Raw genomic sequence first — 13,260 nt, forward strand, 5'->3', positions numbered from 1 at the left:
TAGTAATGGCAGTGATGTGCGATTTTTATCGGGACTGCGACATTGTGGCGGACATATCGGTCAATTTTGACACTTTTTTGGGACCATTGACATTTATACACCGATTAGCGCTAAAAATAGCCACTGATTACTGTATAAATGTCACTGACAGTGAAGGGGTTAACACTAGGGGGCAATCAAGGGGTTAAGTGTGTGTTCCCTATGTGTGTTCTAACTGTGAGGGGATTGGACTGACTGGGAGTAAAGACAGATCATTGTTCCTACTTAGTAGAAACACAGAATCTGTTTCTCCTCCACTGACAGGACAGGGATTTGTGTGTTTACACACTCAAATCCCTGTTCCTGCTCTCGTGCCCGCAATCGCGGGTGGCTGGCAGGCGCCTGCTATGGCTCTTAAAGCGGCCGCAGTATATATATGGCGATTTGTGCAGCAGAGCCATTCTGCCACTGTATATATACAGGAGGCGGTCGGTAAGCTGTTAAACTGACTTCATCTGCAGACCGAAGTTCATCTCTTTGATCTGTAGATGAAGAAAAACAGTAAGATACAAAAAGAAACAATGTTTCTTTTTATCTTTTGCCTGAGCCGCTGAGCAATGCTGTTAATAAATATTGCCCGGCTGCTTTTTTTTTTACAGCTCCAATTGCTTCAGTTTACACTTCAGCTGTCAACAGGGGAACCTTCTTAAAGAGGAACTGCAGTCTGCTCACATATTTTGTAATAAAAACATCTTTGCCATTCTGAAGCTTCCCTTCACCCACTTTGCATATTATTTTATATATACTGCAATTCTGTACTTGCCAAATATGCTGCAGAAATCTCCCTCCACTGAGTCAGCCATTTTAACTGTGGGCAGCTGCAGCCATTTTAACTGCTTTTTTTTGTGGGCAGCTGCAGTCATTTTAACTGTGGGCAGCTGCAGCCATTTTCAGCTGACAGTGGGGGGAATCCCACTGTCAGCTGAAAGAACTTAGCCCGAAAGTATCGGTTTCAGGTATCGGAGCATTTTGCCCGAGTACTGATACTCATGTAAGTGCTTGGTATCAGCACTGATAGCGATATTGGTATCAGTGCAAGCTTATATGTTACCTTAGCACAGTGTTTCTCAATTCCAGTCCTCATGGCCCACTAACAGGTCATGTTTTCAGGCTTTCCATTATTTTGCACAGGTGATTTGATCAGTTTCACTGCCTAAAGCCGCGTACACACGGGCGGACTGTCTACCCAACTTAGTCCGCTGAACAGTGTTTCAGCGGACAATCCGCTCGTGTGTGGGCTTCAGGCCGCGTACACACGGGCGGACTGTTGGCTCAACTTTGTCCGCTGAACAGTGTTTCAGCGGACAGTCCGCTCGTGTGTGGGGCTTCAGCGGACAGTTTCAGCGGACAGTTTGACGAACAAAGTTTTTCGGAAATTCCGAAAAACTGTCCGCTGAAACTTGGTTTGAGCGAACAGTCCGCCCGTGTGTAGGCTACTTTCGAAATGAGCAAACTGTTCCCGCTCGGAGGGAAGTCTGCTCATTTTGAGCGCGTGTGCAGGTAGGCGGGGCCCGCGACGGAGACGTCGCGGGCTCCGCCGCCTGGAATGGACTTAAAGGGGAACCCCAACGCCGAAAAAGATCGGCGTGGGGGTCCCCCCAAAGTCCACAACAGACCCTTGTCCGAGCACGCTACCCGGCCGGCCAGGAAAGGGGGGCGAGCGAGCGCGCCCCCCCTCCTGAGCCGTACCAGGCCGCGTGCCCTCAACATGGGGGGTGCCTTGGGGAAGGGGGGGCCGCGCGGCCCCCCCACCCCAAAGCACCTTGTCCCCATGTTGATGAGGACAAGGGCCTCTTCCCGACAACCCTGGCCGTTGGTTGCCGGGGTCTGCGGGCGGGGGGCTTATCGGAATCTGGGAGCCCCCTTTAATAAGGGGGCCCCCAGATACCAGCCCCCCACCCTATGTGAATGAGTATGGGGTACAATGTACCCCTACCCATTCACCTGTAAAATAAAAGTACCCAAAAAAAAACACAACACACGAGATAAAATATTTTATTGCACAGCTCCGGGGGTCTTCCGTCTTCGGGGGTCTTCTCGCCGGACTCCTCCGCTATCTTCTTGTAGCTCTTTTGCTAGCGGAGGAGTCCGGCTTTCTTCCTCCCCGCCGCCGGCCTCTTCTCCCGACTTCGGGGGTCTTGTCCCCCTCTTCGGTTCTTCTGCCGGGCCACCTCGCCTTCTTATAGCTCTTTTGCAGACGGTGGCCCGGTCTTCTGTCGCCGCTGTCGCCGCTGTCGCCGCTGTCGCCGCCGCCTTCCGTTCTTGTTCTTCTTGTTCTTCTTCTTGTTCTTCTCCAGGAGATGTTGACACGTCGCTCTCTCCGGCCGGAATGCCAGAGCTGCGCTGAGCGGCCACTTATATAGTGACAATGGGGCGGTGTCACATGGTATATGTCACATGGGTTGGTCACATGGTGACCCCGCCCCCTTACGATGTCATAGTCCCCATGTGACATCAACCCATGTGACCAACCCATGTGACATATACCATGTGACACCGCCCCATTGTCACTATATAAGTGGCAGCGCAGGGCGGCTCTGGCATTCCGGCCGGAGAGAGCGACGTGTCAACATCTCCTGGAGAAGAACAAGAAGAACAAGAAGAAGAACAAGAACGGAAGGCGGCGGCGACAGAAGACCGGGCCACCGCCTGCAAAAGAGCTATAAGAAGGCGCGGTGGCCCGGCAGAAGAACCGAAGAGGGGGACAAGACCCCCGAAGTCGGGAGAAGAGGCCGGCGGCGGGGAGGAAGAAAGCCGGACTCCTCCGCTAGCAAAAGAGCTACAAGAAGATAGCGGAGGAGTCCGGCGAGAAGACCCCCGAAGACGGAAGACCCCCGGAGCTGTGCAATAAAATATTTTATCTCGTGTGTTGTGTTTTTTTTTGGGTACTTTTATTTTACAGGTGAATGGGTAGGGGTACATTGTACCCCATACTCATTCACATAGGGTGGGGGGCCGGTATCCGGGGGCCCCCTTATTAAAGGGGGCTCCCGGATTCCGATAAGCCCCCCGCCCGCAGACCCCGACAACCCTGGCCGTTGGCCCTTGTCCTCATCAACATGGGGACAAGGTGCTTTGGGGTGGGCACCCCCCATGTTGAGGGCACGCGGCCTGGTACGGCTCAGGAGGGGGGGCGCGCTCGCTCGCCCCCCTTTCCTGGCCGGCCGGGTAGCGTGCTCGGACAAGGGTCTGTTGTGGACTTTGGGGGGATCCCCACGCCGATTTTTTTCGGCGTTGGGGTTCCCCTTTAAGTCCATTCCAGGCGGCGGAGCCCGCGACGTCTCCGTCGCGGGCCCCGCCTACCTGCACACGCGCTCGAAATGAGCGGACTGTTGCCTCGTGTGTGGGCGAGTCCGCTCATTTCAAAAGTTGCGCGGACTTAGTACGACGAACAAAGTTTGCCGTATTTGTCCGCTCAAAAAGTGCCGTGTGTGGGCGTGTTCGTTCATTCAAAAGTTTGAGCGGACTGTTTGACGAACTTAGTTTCGGCAGACAGTCCCCGCGTGTGTACGCCGCCTCAGCGGACTTTTTCAGCGGACAGTCTGACGAACAAAGTCTTACGGAATTTCCGTAAGACAGTCCGTTCAAACTTGGTTTTGTCCGTCCAAACTTGGTTTCAGCGGACAGTCCGCTCGTGTGTAGGCAAGTTGGACGGACTAAGTATGGCGCATGCTCAGAAAGGGTTTACACGGCCGAAGGTTGCATTGCAGTGTATAGGACGTCGTTTTTCTAGTCCCGTCGTACGTGTCGTACACGTCATCGCGCACGCTTTCAGCGGACTGTCTGCTCATCGTGTGTGGTCAAGTCCGTTCATGCTAATTTTGAACGGACTGTCTGTCGGATTGTCTGCCGAACTTAGTTGGGCAGACAATCCGTCCGTGTGTACGCGACCTTAGTAATTACCCCAGCTGTTTCATCTGAGGGAAATCCTGAAAACATGACCTGTTACTGGGCCATGAGGACTGGAATTGAGAAACACTTCCTTAGCATAACATATCAAGCATAAAAACTTTCACCATATAACCTACATGTGTCATAGTTACATAGTAGGTGAGGTTGAAAAAAGACACAAGTCCATCAAGTCCAACCTATGTGTGTGATTATATGTCAGTATTACATTGTATATCCCAGTATGTTGTGGTCGTTCAGGTGGTTATCTAATAGTTTTTTGAAACTATTGATGCCCCCCCACTGAGACCACCGTCTGTGGAAAGGAATTCCACATCCTTGCTGCTTTTACAGTAAAAAACCCTCTACGTAGTTTAAGGTTAAACCTCTTTTCTTCTAATTTTTATGAGTGACCACATGTCTTGTTAAACTCCCTTCTCCCTATTTTGGGGTTACCAGTACGGTATTTATATTTAGAAATCATATCCCCTCTCAAGCGTCTCTTCTCCAGAGAGAATAAGTTCAGTGCTCGCAACCTTTCCTCATAACTAATATCCTCCAGACCCTTTATCAGTTTTGTTGCCCTTCTTTGTACTCGCTCCATTTCCAGTACATCCTTCCTGAGGACTGGTGCCCAGAACTGGATGGCATACTCCAGGTGCGGCCGGACCAGAGTCCTGAAGAGCGGGAGAATTATCGTTTTATCTCTGGAGTTGATCCCCTTTTTAATGCCAATATTCTGTTTGCTGTGTTAGCAGCATCTTGGCATTGCATGACATTGCTGAGCCTATCATCTACTAGGACCCCCAGGTCCCTTTCCAAGGACGTCTCTAATTGAAAATACGTCCTTCAACAGAATATCCACACCCCGACTCCTGGTAATAAGGGAATAAATCATCAAGGGATAAAACCCCCTAGAAAGTGGATGGGAGGAAAGAGACCAAAAAGGGGCCTTACATACACACCCTCTAAAAACAAAAAAAAACTGTTTTATTGAGGGCATGAAAAAGTAAATTTTCTCTTTTAAGCAACTTTCGTTTCAGAAGCTCGATGAGCCAAATTTCGAGTTTTTGCTGCCGTGAAAGTAATGGCAAAATCAGTCATTTTGCAGCAAAATCGATTTAACTAAAATCACTAGGCTCATCGCTCCGCTCGTTCTTTGCTACCCACTTTTAAAATTTGCTGTTTATAAGGGGATTATAGTTGTGTTATGTACTTGTAACAAACCAGCTCTATGTGATACCTTCTTTTTACTTGTAATATTCATTCCATTGCTGTGGGCAAACAACTCATTCAAAATAAAGGTCTACTCCTGCAACTAGCATTTTCAGAAGCAGATCAGCAATTGAAGCCCATGAATTTCTCCAAAGATGTGTTTATTTGAAGATGACATATTTGAATCCTTGTATGGACCCGCTGTGACTCTTTACTACTGATGGCCGAACGGTTCGCCCGGCAGTCGTTTCGTGGCGAATTTCGGCTGTTCGCGGTCCGCCTATTCCGTGTTTACTGTGTAAAAGAACTTTGGCACAAAAGTTCTTTTCAGGACTGGTATAGGTGTTAGGTGTAGTTCAGGATAGGCAGTGCTGTGCTAGTGATTGTTGCAGCAGCCCGAGTGTCTTTTGTCAGTTTAGAGAAAGGGACAGGACGGTGTGTGCTGCAGGGACAGTCAGTTTAATCATTAGCTGTTACTATCAGGTCCACAAAAGTGCTATTTCAATTATTGTTCCAGTAGCCTCTGTTTTGTCAGTTTATATAGGGACAGGCAGGAAGCAGTGTGTGAGGCAGTGAGGGTCAGTTTAATCAGTAGCTGTTACTATTAGTTCCACAAAGGTTCTTTTCAGGACTGGTATCAGTGGTATGGTAATAGGCTTGTACACGTATAATATTCTTTCTTCCAAATATAGAAAGAATATTATACTTGACTGCTGCCCTTCTGCTGCAGTCTGCTAATCATTCACAACCCACTTGTTCCACAAAGCTCCTTATAAGGACTGGTAACTTGGTCTGTCTAGGGTGCTACAGTACATAGGGTTGAGTGAGGTACAGTCTGCCATTCTATAAGGACTTGTATAGGTCCACAATACATAGGGTTGAGGTGCACTACTGCTGACCGCTGCCCTATACTGCAGCAGTCCTTCATCGGTATAGGGACTGATGTACAGTCTGCTAATCACTCACACACAACCTACTTGGTCCACAAAGGTCCTTATAAGGACTGGTAAGGTATAGGGTACTACAGTACATAGGGTTGAGTGAGGTACAGTCTGCCATTCTATAAGGACTGGTATCGGTCCACAATACATAGGGTTGAGGTGCACTACTGCTGACCGCTGCCCTATACTGCAGCAGTCCTTCATCGGTATAGGGACTGAAAGTTTTGTCACAGGGTCATTTAAAAAATGACAGGCAGAGGAAGAGGCAGGCCCTTCCACAGGGGTGGTAGGGGTAGGGCAGGAGCAACAGGCTTGAGCCAAAGTGGGAAGTTGCAGAAGGTGCGTTCAATTACTTTAAAGGATGCACCAGACTTGGTTGAGTGGCTCGCTCAGCCTTACTCTTCTGCACCCTCCTCATCCTCTCGATCTGCACCCTCTTCTTCACTCTCTGCTATGTGCACCCCCAAAGACACTACCACCAACAACACCACCACCACCACTACCACCACATACCTTCCGCTTGAGTCACAGGAATTATTTTCCGATCCATATCAAGACATTTCTGATGCTCAGCCACTCTTGGTATTGGATCAGGAAGAGGAGGCAGCAACAACTGCTACTCAGCAGTCTGACGACAGTACCCAGATCAGCCCAAGGAGGAGGTTGGTCCCCGGTGTTGCTGCCTACTCCGAGATCTCTACTTATAGCGGTGGGGAAGGTGACGTTGATGATGACGTGTCTAGTGATGTCACGTGGGTGCCCACAAGAGAGGAAGAGGAGGGGAGTTCAGAGGGAGATATGGACCAGCAGATAGGGAGGAGAAGCAGGAATAACTTACATGGCACAGGAGGGACAAAGCAGACTGCAAATGTATCAGGAGCGAGTCATCGACCATGTACGGTCACATCTGGCGCTCCCAGGACACCGGCACATGGCTCCGCAGTGTGGGCTTTTTTTTATGTGTCCGCTGCTGACAATAGCGTTGCCATCTGCAATCTTTGCAGTCAACGCATTAGTCGCGGTAAGCCCAACACTCACCTAGGGACGACCGCCTTAAGAAGGCACATGAGCAGCCATCACCGAGCCGAGTGGGAGCAACGGAACACACAAAGCCACACTGCAGGCTCTCACCGTCCAGCCTCGTCTTCAACTTCTCCTTCTCCTCTCTCCTCACAATTGTCCTCCACTCCACCTTCCATCACGTCAAGCTCAAGTTTTTCTGCAAAAAGGCAGGCTTCCGTGGGCCTAATGTTCGAGCGTAAAAAAATGATGACGGATAACCCTCTTGCCCAACGGTTGATGGCTGGCTTGTCAGAACTCATAGCCCGCCAACTACTGCCATATAAACTGGTGGCCTCGGAGGCCTTTCGCAAATTTGTGGCCATTGGAACACCACAATGGAAGGTCCCAGGAAGGAAGTATTTCTCAGAGAAGGGCATCCCAGAGCTATATGGCCATGTTCAGCGGCAAGTGAATGTATCTCTGGCACACAGTGTCGGTGCCAAGATACATCTGACCACAGACACGTGGTCTAGCAAACACGGGTAGGGAAGGTATATCACTTTTACTGCCCACTGGGTGAACCTTCTGACGGCCGTCAAGCATGTAACCCGTGGCACCCGTGTAGATTTGGTTTTACCGCCACGGATTGCATGCAGGGCTGACTCTTCTTCTCCTCCTCCTCCTACTCCATCCTCCTCCCTCTCCTCCTCAGCTGACTCCTCCTTTTCCGCTGCTAGCGTCTCTTCCACTGTGCCGCCCAAGCTCCCCAGAACCTATTCGACATGCCAGGTGAGACATTGCCATGCTGTGCTGCGTCTGTTGTGCCTGGAAGCCAAGAGCCACACTGGCCCGGCACTCCTTTCAGCTTTGCGTTCACAGGCAGATCAGTGGCTAACACCGCTCAATTTGACAGTTGGTAAAGTGGTGTGTGACAACGCTGCCAATCTGCTTAGCGCATTGAAACAGGGCAAAATCACGCATGTGCCATGCATGGCACACGTCTTAAACCTGGTCGTGCAGCGATTCCTTGTCAAATACCCTGGGGTCCAGGACATCTTGCGGCAGGCAAGGAAAATCTCGGCCCATTTCAGAAGATCTTACACGGCCATGGCTCGCCTTGCTGACATTCAGCGGTGACACAATCTGCCGGTCAGACGTCTTATTTGCGATTGCCCGACGCGATGGAACTCAACCTTCTATATGCTTGATAGGCTGCTCCAGCAGAAACGTGCAGTTAACGTCTACCTGTATGAACTCTGCAGCAGAACCGGTTCTGGGGAGCTGGGTTTTTTTTCACCGCGCCAGTGGCTGCTCATGCGCGACGCATGCAGACTTCTGCGGCCATTTGAGGAGATCACCAAACTGGTCAGTCGCAGCCATGGCGCCATCAGTGACATGGTACCTTATGCCTTCTTTATGGAGCGTGCATTGCGTCGTGTCATTGATCAAGCTGTGGAGGAGCAGGAGCGGGAAGATGAGGAAGTCGCAATGCTGGATGAATTCCCAGGGGGGGCTACTCTATCTGAGACAAGTCAACAACAGGAGTCTGAAGAGGAGTCAGAGGAGGATGGTGCCGGGGCAGATGAGGAGGAGCAAGAAGAGCATGCTTTAAACCTTTCTGGGATCCCTGTTGTTGTGCGTGGATGGGGAGAGGTGAATGAAGAGGATGACATTATCCTGGATGATGAGCAGGAGCCAGGCCACCACACCGCTTCCACTTTAGTGCAAATTGGAGCCTTCATGCTCCAGTGTTTTAATAGGGACCCCCGTATAAAAAGCATAAGGGTCAAGGACCAGTACTGGGTGGCAACGTACTTAGACCCCCGGTACAAACACAAAATGGCGGAAATGTTACCGCCGTCACAGAGGGCTGTCAGAATGCAGCACTTCCAGGCCTTGCTTCGAGAAATGTTGCATTCTGCTTTTGCGTGCGCTGGTAGAGGAGCAATTCCCACTCCCAGAGAAGGAGTTGCGGGTACCAATCCAACAGCGCCTGCAAGAAGAGGCCGGTTTGAAGATGTGTTGGTGACTTCGGATATGAGGTCATTCTTTCAGCCGACCCATCGACAGGTGTCATCCGGATCCAGCATCAGGGAACGCCTAGACCGTCAGGTGTCCGACTACATCGGGTTAACGGCCGATGTGGACGCTCTGAGGAGTGATGAACCCCTGGACTACTGGGTGGGCAGGCTTGACCTCTGGCCAGAGCTTGCCCAATTTGCAATCGAACTGTTGGCTTGCCCCTCATCCAGTGTCCTGTCCGAAAGGACGTTCAGCGCAGCAGGGGGGATCGTGACCGATAAGCATACTTGCCTAGCTCACGACAGTGTTAACTACCTCACATTTCTAAAAATGAATGAGGCATGGATCTCGAAGGAATTCAACACATGTGACCAGTAGACCATGTATATGTCTATAAACAATTTTTTTAATCAAGCACACAGACCTTCTTTCTTCATTTGGCTCACTTCCTTGTCCAAAAAAAGCACACCGTCCTATATGCCCGTACCCTCCTCTTTGAAGAGGTTGAGCGGTGTCATATTTCTACTGGGGCTGCTTATTATGAGGGGCTCCCACCATCCCTGTGCTGTGCTGACATCCTCCTGGGGCTGTACCTCTGCTGTGCATATTATGAGGGGCTCCCACCATCCCTGTGCTGTGCTGACTTCCTCCTGGGGCTGTACCTCTGCTGTGCATATTTTGAGGTGCTCCCACCATCCCTATGCTATGCTCATTATGAGGGGCTCCCACCATCCCTGTGCTGTGCTGACTTCCTCCTGGGGCTGTACCTCTGCTGTGCATATTTTGAGGTGCTCCCACCATCCCTGTGCTATGCTCATTATGAGGGGCTCCCACCATCCCTGTGCTGTGCTGACTTCCTCCTGGGGCTGTACCTCTGCTGTGCATATTTTGAGGTGCTTCCACCATCCCTGTGCTATGCTCATTATGAGGGGCTCCCACCATCCCTGTGCTGTGCTGACTTACTCCTGGGGCTGCTTATTATGAGGGGCTCCCACCATCCCTGTGCTATGCTGACATCCTCCTGGGGCTGCTTATTATGAGGGGCTCCCACCATCCCTGTGCTATGCTCATTATGAGGGGCTCCCACCATCCCTGTGCTATGCTGACTTCCTCCTGGGGCTGCTTACGGTGCAGGTGTCAGTGCTGTATATCACGCTGCTGATGTCAGTGCTCTCTGTCACGGTGCTGCTGTCAGTGCTGTATATCACAGTGCTGGTGTGAGTGCTTTATGTCACGCTGCTGATGTCAGTGCTCTCTATCACGGTGCTGTTGTCAGATGACTCTATCACGGTGCAGGTGTCATTGCTGTATGTCACGCTGCTGATGTCAGTGCTCTGTATCACGGTGCTGCTGTCAGATGACTCTATCACGGTGCAGGTGTCATTGCTGTATGTCACGCTGCTGATGTCAGTGCTCTCTATCACAGTGCTGGTGTCAGATGACTCTATCACGGTGCAGGTGTCATTGCTGTATGTCACGCTGCTGGTGATCATCTCCTGCACCCTCTTCTTTGCCTACCCTGGTCCCTGACCTTCCCTCTCCTTCATTGCCTTCATGTGCTCCATAGTCCTGAATTGTCACAACAATTTCCCATATAAAAAAAGAATGCTTGTAGTTGTCGAACCCAGATTCACCTCATACATGTGTTATGTCATTGGCCATGTGGTGGGACTATGTTTGCACAGCTATTAATTATTTTATGGCTGCAAATTCGACCTGTAGGTTTGCGAAGTTCGCCTCCCATTGAAGTCAATGGGGCCCGCCGCAAACGTTCCGGTTCGCGAACTATCGGCCACGTTCGCGGTCCGTGTTCGCGAAACGTCCCGTCAGAAGTTCGTCCATCACTACTCTTTACAGCCAATCTATGACCTCTACACTCAACTATTGCTATTGACAACCTCTCTAAGTAATGAAAATACGAGGGAAATAGGAGGGGGTGGGCCACAGCCAGTGGCCAGGAAACTGGTTGTTGTTTGTCATAAAAAAGGTTAAATACATTGAAAAATGTATCTTTTTGAAAAAAATTATTTTCTCAATGTATTTTATCATTATAATTAGTTGTATGAGATTAGATTGTTGTCAGGAACCATGAATCTGACGGAGACAGAAAATACAGTAAAAATTACAGCATTTAATATAGTGGTAATATGGGGCGCAATGAATCCAGTGAGGCTATTCTCAAAGACAAAAGGGTGTCACGTTCAGGAGTCAGGCTCGGAGACCTTTATCTATAGCAGTAGAGAGGCTCCCACTGATCAGCAGGATAAGTAAATAAACGGGTCACCCTAGAGGATGAGGCAGGTTCAACCGAGGTGCGGGGTCTAAGCACTAACCAGTGTTCACCAGAGCTCTTGATGGTGGAGATGGGTTTTTCACAGCCAGGGAAAGATCATGCGGCAGCACGGCCCTGCGGCCACGGGCAAGACGCAATCCAAGAGGACGTTCTATGGCCTGCCCAGCCTTCATTTTACTATAGGCCAGGCAGGAACAGGTTAAAAAAAAAAGTCCTATCTAAAGCCCCATTCACACTTAGACACCCAATGTCAGGCATTGCCCATATGTGCGTTGTCATGCTAAACATATAGGGCAGCCCATTCATTTTAGCAAAGTAGCTCTTTCACCTTTTTAAGCTTTGTACATTTTGTTAACTATGCGGTTTGCTGTGTGAAAAACATGCATCTGCTTGCCATGTTTGGGTTGCCATCAACAATAAATGACACCAGAAGTGTGACACACTTTTTTGTGTGTGCTTCAAGATTATGTGATTTTGTGCACGTTCAAGAAATGCTATAGTGTGAATGCAGCCTTATGCCGTGTACACATGGCCGGACTTTTCGACAGCAAAGATCCGATGGAACAAATCCGTCGGACAATTCAACCATGTGGGGGCTTCATCGGACCTTTGCTTTCGAAAAATCAGATGGACTTTAGATTTAGAAGAGGTTTCAAATCTTCCCAACGGACTCGAGTCCGGTCGAAAAATCAGTTCGTCTGTATGCTAGTCCGACAGACAAAAAAACAACGCTAGGGCAGTTATTGGCTACTGGCTATGAACTTCTTTATTCTAGTCCGGTCGTACATCGTCAATATGTCGAAATTTGGTGTGCTTGTGTGTGGCCAAGTCCGTTCATTTGGAAAGTCCATCGGAACTCCGTCGAAAGTCGGTCGGGCAGACCGTCTGACCTAGTCTGTCGAAAACTCCACTCGTCTGTACACGGCATTAGGCTTACTATGATACTCCCAGCTGCCTCAATTACAGGCAGCCCCACCTCGTGATCAAAGCACACGCCACTTGGTGCCAAACGGCCTACTTATACTGGGGATGCACACAGGATCGGTGCTGTTTTATCTGCAGCTCCCTGTGACCCCCGCTCCTGTTTATTTGCCTTTGTGTATTTGATCTCCTGAATGACCCGGCTTGACCTTTGGACTCTCCCTGCTCTCCACCTGTACCTGACCTCGGCCTGCCTTCGACTTTGAACCTGCCTGTTCCTCTGATACCTCACTGCCTGCCTGTTGTTGACCCAGCTTGTGACCTGACCTGTCTGCCCTGCTCCTGCTCCAGCATCACCTGTCGATGCATTAACCCGCCTGCCTGCTTCCTTTGGAATCCATTTACCCCTGAACTGTGTCCAGACTGTTTGATCCAACTTTTGGGTGTAGATATCGGGTGTTCCTGGTTGCCTGTCTGCTGTCCAGTTGGTGGTCACCTCTACAGCATCTGGGATCCCAGAGCCACCTTTCCAGCAACTAACCACTCTGCACTCCTGTCTGCATTCATATGCCTTCCTATTATAACAAAAAGTAAAAAATAATGTGTTTTTTTCAAAATTTTCGCTCTATTTTTGTTTATAGCGCAAAAAATAAAACCCGCAGGGGTGATCAAATACCACCAAAAGACTTCAATTTTGTTTGGGGGCCACGTCACACGACCGCGCAATTGTCAGCTAAAGTGACGCAGTGCCGAATCGCAAAAAGTGGTCTGGTCTTTGGCCAGCAAAATGATCCAGGGCTGAAGTGGTTAATTTGTTCATAAATGACCTGGAGGATGGGGTAAACATTTCAATCTCTGTATTTGCAGGATGATACTAAGTTAAACAGAGCAATAGCTTCTTCGCAGGATGTGGAAACCTTGTGAAAAGACCTAAACAAA

This window comes from Lithobates pipiens, unplaced genomic scaffold, assembly GCF_037356315.1.
Source record: "Lithobates pipiens isolate NorthernLeopardFrog02 unplaced genomic scaffold, aLitPip1_a1.2 Scaffold_19, whole genome shotgun sequence".
In the NCBI taxonomy this organism is placed as follows: Eukaryota; Metazoa; Chordata; class Amphibia; order Anura; family Ranidae; genus Lithobates; species Lithobates pipiens.